This window comes from Arachis ipaensis, chromosome B1 (genome assembly GCF_059453495.1).
Source record: "Arachis ipaensis isolate K30076 ecotype BB chromosome B1, ASM5945349v1, whole genome shotgun sequence".
NCBI classification, from domain to species: Eukaryota; Viridiplantae; Streptophyta; class Magnoliopsida; order Fabales; family Fabaceae; genus Arachis; species Arachis ipaensis.
Genome location: NC_142436.1, coordinates 111,354,961 through 111,364,413, shown reverse-complemented (window position 1 = coordinate 111,364,413; position 9,453 = coordinate 111,354,961). Strand labels below are relative to the sequence as shown.

Genomic DNA, 9,453 nt, shown 5'->3' with positions numbered 1-9,453 from the left:
ATTTGGTGGAAGTGCTAATGAAGATCCCAACAAACATCTCACAAAATTCCTGAGAATTTGTGACACTGTGAAGTCCAATGGAGTCCAGGAAGATGCCTATAAACTGCTTTTGTTCCCATTTTCACTTAGGGACAAAGCAGCTAAGTGGCTGGAATCATTCCCAAGGGGGAGTCTAACAACATGGGATGAGGTGGAAAGCAAGTTTCTGGCACGTTTCTACCCTCCACAAAAGGTCAATAGGCTTCGATCTGAGGTTCAGACTTTTAGACAACAAGATGGTGAAACTTTCTACGAGGCATGGGAGAGATTCAAGGACTTGACAAGGAAATGCCCACCAGACATGTTCCATGATTAGGTGCAATTGCATATCTTCTATGATGGACTCTCTTATGAATCAAGGAAGGCTGTAGACCATTCATCAGGAGGTTCATTGAACAGGAAAAAGACTGTGGAAGAGGCCATTGAAGTGATTGAGACAGTGGCTGAGAATGAGTACTACTATGCATCAGAAAGGCACAACACTAAGGGAGTCATGGAGCTGAACCATGTTGATACAATTCTAGCCCAAAACAAGGTGTTTGCCAAGCAACTAGCAGAGCTTACCAGGCAATTAGAAACAAAGCAAGTGGCTGCAATACACACACAAGATCAAGAGGAAGTAAGCATTGAAGGAGGTGATTGGGAAGAGGCTAACTATGTGGGAAACCAACAAAGGCAATCATATGATCCACATTCCAACACTTACAACCCAGGCTGGAGAAACCACCCAAACTTTGGGTGGGGAAACCAACAAACCCAACCACAAAACCACAAACCTTACAACCACAACCAACATAACAATTCCACATACCAAAACTCCAACCAAAGATCATACCAAACCACACAAAACACTTACCCTCAACCACCATATCATGGCCAAAATAATCAACCTACCCAACCTAATCCGAACCAACAATTTCAAGATCAATTGAACTGGATAGAAGGAATGATGGCAACCATGAGTCAAGACATAACCGAATTGAAAAGCTTCAGGGATGATGTAAGAGCTACCTTAAGAAACCATGGTGAAAAACTCAAGAGGATGGAGTCTCAAGTAGGAGAGCTATCTCAACAGGCCGTCAAATCAACTGCAGTGTTCCCTAGTGACACAGAAAAGAATCCTAAAGGGGAACAAAAGAGAGTGAGATGGGAAGAATGCAAGGCCATCACCATATTGAAGGAAGTTTCAGAAGAAGAAGGAATCAGGCCCTCAGAGCAGGAGCCAGAAATCTTGAAGGAAGGTGTGGAAGAAGTTAAGCAGGAAAGTGGAACTGAGCAAGCCAAGGAACTACAAAAAGGCATGCTGGAAATATACCAACCAAAAGCACCATTTCCTCAGAGGTTAGGAGGAGGTGAAGAAAGGAAAACCTATTCAAGGTTTCTAGAGACATTTAACTCTCTCCATGTCAATATTCCCTTTCTTGAGATTCTCCATCAAATGCCTACACACATCAAGTATTTAAAGGAATTGTTAAGCAAGAAAAGAGTTTTGAAGGGAGGACAAACGGTAACCATGAACAAAGAATGCAGTGCTCTCATCAAGAAGGACACACTCTCTAAGAAAACGGACCCTGGAAGTTTTCATATCCCTTGCATCATAGGGGAAACAAAAATTGACAGAGGATTCTGTGATCTAGGAGCTAGCATAAATGTGATGCCTCTAACTCTTATGAAAAGGCTACAACTGAATGAGGTGAGATCTACTGATGTAATCATACAACTGGCTGACAAAACTCAGAAGCAAGCTGAAGGGGTAGTTGAAAATGTGCTGGTGAAAGTGGGGGATTATTACTTCCCCACAGACTTTGTCATTGTGGACATGGAGGAAAGCTACTTACACCCTATCATTCTGGGCAGACCATTTCTAGCCACTACTAGAGCGCTCATAGATGTAGAACAAGGAGAGCTAATTCTGAGAATACATGATGAACAGCTCATTTTCAAAGTTTTCAAACCTGCATCTGAGCCTGAACCAGAACCTGAAAAGCCTAAGGACGATAGTAGCCATCTGTGTTTGGAGGAAAGTAATCCAGCAGCTGAAACTCTAAAACAGTCCTTGGAAGGCAAACAAGAGTTGCAAGAGTTAAAGCCACAAAAATCAGTGGAAACAGATCAGAAGGATCCTCCTGACATAAGGGTCAATGAAGAAATCCTCAAGAGAAAGGGAAGAGTGATAGGGAGATTGCCAAGAGGGTGGAGAAACAAGAAAATTCCCACTGAAGGTTTTTCTCCGGGAGATAACGTGATATCCAGTCATTATCTGCCAATCCCACCTGGCCTCAAAACCATTCCTTCCCAGCTCCCTCAAGTGTTCACAATCAGGAAAATTCTTTCTATGGAACATTTAGAGGTCATGAATGAATCAAGCGGGGACGTTTTCATAGTGAGAGGAGAAGACGTCAAGCACTACAATCCACCCTAACAAGGGACAACCGTCAAGCTAGTGACGTTAAAGAAGCGCTTCATGGGAGGCAACACATGTTTTAATACCCTTATTTTTTTTGTTTTGTTGTGCATCTAATAAAGCATGGTTTCTTATGCATGAACTTGAATCCTCAGGACAACTGCTGAAAAAGTGCACTAAAAATTGCATGTAAAATGCAATTTGCCTCTAAGTTTGGTGTGCCTGAAGGCACCCCAAAATTTTATTCAAAATGCATTCAATTTCTAGTGCACAACCAAGGATTAAGTTTGGTGTTCCTCTTTGAACACGGTTCATGAAAAGCACAAAGTTCCTCTGGATTTCGAAATTCATGACAAGTACACCATTCGCATGTTTTAATGCTTTGGTTTCAATTACTTAGGGTAGTAAATTTGTTTAGAATCAAAGAGCCAAGGTGACTATGATTTATTAGAATTAAGCACATTCATTAAGGACAACCAATATGGATTTCATGTCATCAGGAGACTTGACCAAACACTAAGTTTGGTGTCCAAATAATAAGTGTACATACATGTAGAAGTCACGGCTATAAGCTCATAAAGACAATCATTGATTTACATGTGCAAGTACTATTCATAATTCACATGGACCGAAAAATGATAGCAAACTTGTTTGTTTGTGCAGGTACAAAAGAAAAGACAAAAATGGAGGAAAAAGACAAAGGGAGGTACGATGCTTGGTCAAAAAGAAAATTCACAAGTCTTTGAAACTAACACATGGGAAAAGGAAGTTCTGCAAGAAAAGATAGCTACATGTACAACCTAATGCACCCAGAATACTTCCAAGAAAATGAAAAGCAATTTGTCCTTCTCCCTAACTCATATATTTACCATCAAGCCACCCTTCACAAATCACCCTAGCCGTCCATTTTGCACTTACGGGCACTATAAAGAACCACTTGGGGAACAAGTTCAACACCACCAAATCTCCTTCATGCACATTTCCTTCATCATAGCATAAACTATCTCTTACCGAAAATAACCTCCCCACACTTCCAACAACACTTCTTGCTTCACCTTGTCAACTTTAGCTTGTCACTTACCAAAACTAAAGAACCAATGGCAGCTTCATCTAGCCACAAAAGAAGAAAAGACAAGCAACCAATGGAGGAAAACAGGGAATTCGATGCATGGAGATACAGATCAGTTTTCCATGAGATTCAAGCCGAATGGATGAGACCTAAAACGGTACTAGCTGAGGTTCCCTTTGACCTTGAAAAGGATGAGTTCCCAGGTGTTTGGGAAAAGATCAAAAAGAGGAAGTGGGAGCTCCTGACTAAGCCAATCAATAAAATCAACATCAATCTGGTGAAAGAGTTTTATGCAAATGCAGTAAGGGAGGATCCAACCAAGAAACCCTCATACAAAAGCTATGTGAGAGGGGTGGAAGTTGACTTCAGTCCCAAAGCAATCATGAAAACTCTTGGCCTGAAAAACATACATTTCAGCCAAGCAAGTTATGAAGAAAGGATGATAGGAGAACCTGACTATGCAACTATTGCTGAAGACCTTTGTGCCATCAGAGCTGAATGGGTGAGAAAAACAAGAGGGGCTCCAAGAGTCTTGAGAAGGGGAGACCTAACACCTGAAGCTAAAGGGTGGTATGCAATAGTTAGGAGATCCATCCTACCCACTGCAAACTCTTCAGAAATAGTCCCTAAAAGAGCCATCTTGCTACATTGCATTATGGTGGGAGGGGGAGATCAAAGTTCATAAACTCATTGCTGAACAGATACAAGAGTTTAGTGAGAAAAGTGACCCTGAATCCTGGCTCCACTTCCCTAGCACTATCATTAGACTATGCATCGATGCCCAAGTACCACTTGAGGATGAAAGACCTAATTGGCTATATCCTGGATTGGCCATAACTGCGTACAGAATGACTCTTGGCCCAACTCCTCCAAGACATACAAGAAGAAGAAATGAAGAAGGGCAACAAGTGGAAGCCGAGCAAGAAGCAGAACAAGAAGGACAGGAAGGAGAAGACAGAGAAGAAGAGCAAGAAGAGCAAGCAATTCCAGAAAGAAGACAAAGAATTCCCAGAGACCCCATGGATATGAGCAGAATGCAGGAAATCATGGAAGGAATGTCTCAACAATACATGAGGTCTCAAGAGAGACGAGAGGACTTTCACCTCAAAATGATGGATATGCAAAGGAACTTTGAATCAAGATTCTTGGATCTGCAAAGGGAACAGAATTTACACTTACAGGAATCCTTCAGCCACATATGCCAACACCAAGATGCCAATGTCTTGGCAATCAAGGAAGCCACCACTTTACAGAATGCAAGATACTCAGTCCAAGCTGATTACAACATCAGTTCGCAAATCAAGCTTAACTACATAGGGGAACATCTACACAAAATGGACCCAGCATTCCCAGCTTTTGATGAGTATTTCAAAGGGAGGAAAGAAGGAGAAATAAACAAGGCAATGATCCTTGAAAAAGGAGTGGAAGAAACGATGAAAAAGGCTGGATTCTGGAAAAAGCTCATAAGAAAAGACAAAGGAAGCACAAGTGGTCAAAAAGAGGCAAGAAGCAAGAAGAAGCAGGATCCCAAGAATTAAGAAGAACCAAGCAAATAATAAGAGGTGGTCTCGTTCCTTAATAATCAAATGATCATTGGTGGATTGTTTTTATGAGCTTTCTTTCATCATAAGTCATTTAAGTGTTATGTGGAGTTTTTTTTTAGTATGAGTGTCTGTTTATTGCTTTGAATAAAGTGAATGCCTAGATGTTTGGATATAACTTCACCTTCTTAAACGAGTGCTTGCCATGCTTGTTCTGTTTCCAAAAATAAAAGAAAAGTTTGAACAAAAGTAACTTGGCTAAATTAGTGACAAATCAAGTAGAATTAAGTGGTGGTATGCATGCTTGATTGTATAAATCAGATCACTGGAATTAAAGTGTAGAATTATCATTTTTTGTGTAGAAATTGAAAACTGTCTATGGATCTTGATGAATAAATGTCTTTGGCCATGAAAAAGAAAGAAAAAGAAGAAGAAAAAGTCACTGAAAAAGGGCAACCAAAAAGCAAAAAAAAAATTTGAGAAAATAAGCTAGGTACCAATGGTTTGAACTTCTGAGACAAATGCCTGTGGTGTTTATGTATTAAGGATATGCTTGGATGAATAGGTTCTGAGGAGTGTTTCAACACTTGGTAACTTGGGTTAACTAACCCGGGATTATCAACCAAAAGTCCATTATCAAGAGCAACCTAAATACAAAACATTTAGTTACACAAAGAGGTGCTGGGCACCAATGTCTCAAGAAGAAATGTGAACTAAAGTGCCTAAAGTGGATATGTGTAGTGCACTGATAAGAAAAAGAAAATGCCAAAGGCTTGTGCAACACATGACACTAAGCAAACAAGGAGCAAAAGAAGCTCTAAGAAAAAGAAAAGAAAAACAAAGAAGAGAAAAGTGACAAGGACATAAGAATAACAAGAGGCCATAGCAGTGTTTGATGGATGCAATGAAAAAGTGATGCTGCAACTTTCTGCATAAAACCCTTCTGATGAACTTCAAATGCTTGCTAATATAGCCAATGTAATTGCTTTCTGTTTCATACTGTCTTCTCAAATAACTCAGAACTTGCTTAGGGACAAGCAAGTATTAAGTTTGGTGTTGTGATGCCAAGGCATCTTAGGCTAGTTTCACTAGTATTTTTCTGTTAGTTTTAGTGGTTTTATGCACTTTCTTGAGCTTAAAGTAACCAAGAATGGTTAAAAGAATAACAAAGCAATGAACCATCCAAACAATATGATTTTGATGCAATATCCATGAGTTTTAGTTATATTACTTGAATGCTATGAATGGAAGATTTCTCATGAAATTTTGCAAGACTTTGATGCAATTGTTTGGATGATTTCAGGGAAGAAGAGGCTAGGCAAGGAAGCAACAAAATCAATAAAGGAAGCTTGAATATCACATGTGGAGTTTAAGTTCCAGTTTAAGCCTAAACTGGAGCTTAAACGCCAGAATCATGAAGGCTAAGAAATGCTGGAATTGAAGTTTAACCTCCAGTTTGACCTCAAACTGGAGGTTAAACGCCAGAATGATAATGCCACCCAGGAAGGAGTTCCACGTTTAACCTCCAGTTTGACCTCAAACTGGAGGTTAAACGCCAGAATGGGAAAAGCACCAGGGAGCCATTTCCACGTTTAAGCTCCAGTTTGACCTCAAACTGGAGCTTAAACGTGTTCGACCAAGATCTCTCCTCCAGGGTTGCTCTCTCCATTTCCACGTTTAAGCTCCAGTTTGACCTCAAACTGGAGCTTAAACGTGTTCGACACCTCCAGGGCTACCTTTCTAAGCTTCCACGTTTAACCTCCAGTTTAACCTTAAACTGGAGGTTAAACGTGTTCGACCTCCAGGATGCCTCCTTCCAATTCCACGTTTAACCTCCAGTTTGACCTTAAACTGGAGGTTAAACGTGTTCGACCTCCAGGGCTGCCCTTCCTATATCCACGTTTAAGCTTCAGTTTGACCTCAAACTGGAGCTTAAACGTGTTCGACTACATAACTCTCCAGGGCTGCCTTCTTCCATTTCCACGTTTAAGCTTCAGTTTAACCTTAAACTAAAGCTTAAACGTGCTTCTACAAAAGGCCTCACTGGAAGTGTCTGGCGTTTAAGCTGCAGTTTAAGCTTAAACTGCAACTTAAACGCCACTCTTGGAAAAGGTTTCTGGACCAAAGATATTGTGGTTAAGTTAGTATTTGAGCACAAACATTAACTTAAACTTATTCTGGTATGAAACCCAATTGAATATCATGGTTTATGGGATTGGGCCTGAAGGATTGATGAGTTTGAAATCTCAATTTATTGAGTCATGTGTCATTATTTGATTATCACTAAGTTGGCTCAATGAATGTTACAGAATTTGGATCAACAGCCTCATCAAAATTATGGATCATAAACCCAAGGCAAAAGGAAAGCAAGGAGAGGCCTCAAAGCCCAAGAAGCACAACAGAAGCTCAATATAGAAAGTGTATAAATAGGATAGAATTTAACTTAGAAGGAACTTTGGCACCTTCACTTTTAGCTAGTTTTCATATCTTTGTAATTGAATTCAGAGCTATGACTCACTAAACCCCCTTTCATTGGGTTAGGGAGCTCTATTGTAATTCAATGAATCAATAATAGTTTATCTTCTTCTTCAATCTTTTCTCTTGAATTTTGTTAGAAAGCTTCTCGATCTAATTCCATTGGGTAGTTGTCTTGGGAAAGAAACTACCCATACTTGGAATCCTTCGGAACCTTGGGAAAGGAATGGAGGATTCATGCTAGAGAAGCTTTCTCACAGTGAATTGGATTGGGGTTTGGATGGATATTGTGACATGTAATCCTACCAAATTGTGGTTCATGAAACTGTGTGGTATAATCAGTGATCGAGCATCATCTCTTCTTATGAACATTTAAACCAAGGGATTGGGAATTTGTTTGTTTTTAGAGAGAATTGGTGAGCCAAGGGATTGGGATCCAATCATATAAGATTGCCAAGCAAAATTCAATGAACGCATTGGTTGAGGAAGAGATAAACATGTTTTGATTCGGAGATCTCAATATCTCCTATAACCCAATGAATTCCCCATTTCTGATTTCCACTTTCTCTTTACATTCTGCTACTCAATGCAATCACCCCCATCCCCTTTTAATTTCAGCAATTTAGTTTCTGCTCTTTAATTCATGCAATTTAAGATTCCGCCATTTCAATTTCTTGTCATTTACTTTTCCCGCCAATTTTACATTCCGCAATACTCATCTCAATCTTGATTCCGCTCAACTAGAACACACTTCTAATCCGAATTGCTCACTCAACCAATCCTTGTGGGATTCGACCTCACTCTATTGTGAGTTTTTACTTGACGATAACCGGTGCACTTGCCGGAAGGAATTTTGCCGATCGTGCAATTTCCTAAATCGTAGCATAACTAGTTTATGTGCATCAATTACTCCTTGTGAATAAGCATAATTTGATATTTGATGTTGATCTGGTATCATGACTATCATCTTGAATTTTGCTTGCACCCATTACACTTAAATTGCAAATTATTCTTCTGAAAGGAAAATATTGAAGAATTTTATAAATCTTGGGGCAAGCAAAAGATTAAGAGGAGTGGAGGTTCTAATTGTATGATTGTGTATTGAGGTTGCATGTTTGTGAAAACTTGCATGGGAGCTCATAGACAGGAAATGAAGTTTAGAGAAGTATTATGGAATTTCTCAAACATCTATTGATCCAAGAAGCAGTAACAAAAGAAAACAAAAGAAAAAGAAAAACAAAGAACAAGCCCAAGGCTCTGAGCATCAATTACTAGGAAGAAAAAGAAAGAAACAAGAACTCAAAGAGTTATTGTCCTAGTTAAATGCTTGTGGTGGAATTGTATCAAAGAGAGAGGCTTGAGCAAGTAAATCCTAAGGGGTGCTTCAACACCTAATACCTTAGACCAACTAGTTTGGGAGTATTGATTGAAAGCTTATCTTAAAAAGCCGCTTTGATACATGACACCTAGAGTCGAGGCCAAATTCCAAAAAAAGAAAGAAAAATGCTAGAAAATAAGTGCTGCTTCAAGGTGACAATCTATAAAGAGATTTCCATAATATCATTTGAATGAAAGTTCTAAGATCTAAGACTTCCAAAATGTAAGGACTAATGAGCACTGGAATCCTTGCATAAGCATACAAATTAGAGTTCATCCCACTGCCACTTATTCACTTCACCCACTAAGGCATCATAAGCAATTCTTCAATACATTTCAATTAAGAGGATTCTTTGTGCATAGTTCTTTTCTTGCTTGGGAACAAGCAAGATTTAAGTTTGGTGTTGTGATGCCAGGGCATCTTGGCTAGTTTTACTAGCCATTTTTTGTGTGCTTTAGGGTGGTTTCATGCATTTTTCTAGGAAATGAGCAAGTATTTGGATGAAAATGCATTCACACCATGATTCAAGCAAACATTGTGAATTTTG

At 39.5% G+C, this 9,453-nt stretch overlaps 1 non-coding gene across 1 annotated transcript; it reads right to left on the bottom strand.

Annotated features, from left to right (window-relative positions):
• Positions 1-238: 238 nt before the first annotated feature.
• LOC148577929 (small nucleolar RNA R71) lies at positions 239-342 on the bottom strand. Its single transcript, XR_015903286.1, has one exon. It is a non-coding gene; the product is annotated as a small nucleolar RNA R71 (small nucleolar RNA).
• Between the last annotated feature and the right edge of the window lie 9,111 nt (positions 343-9,453).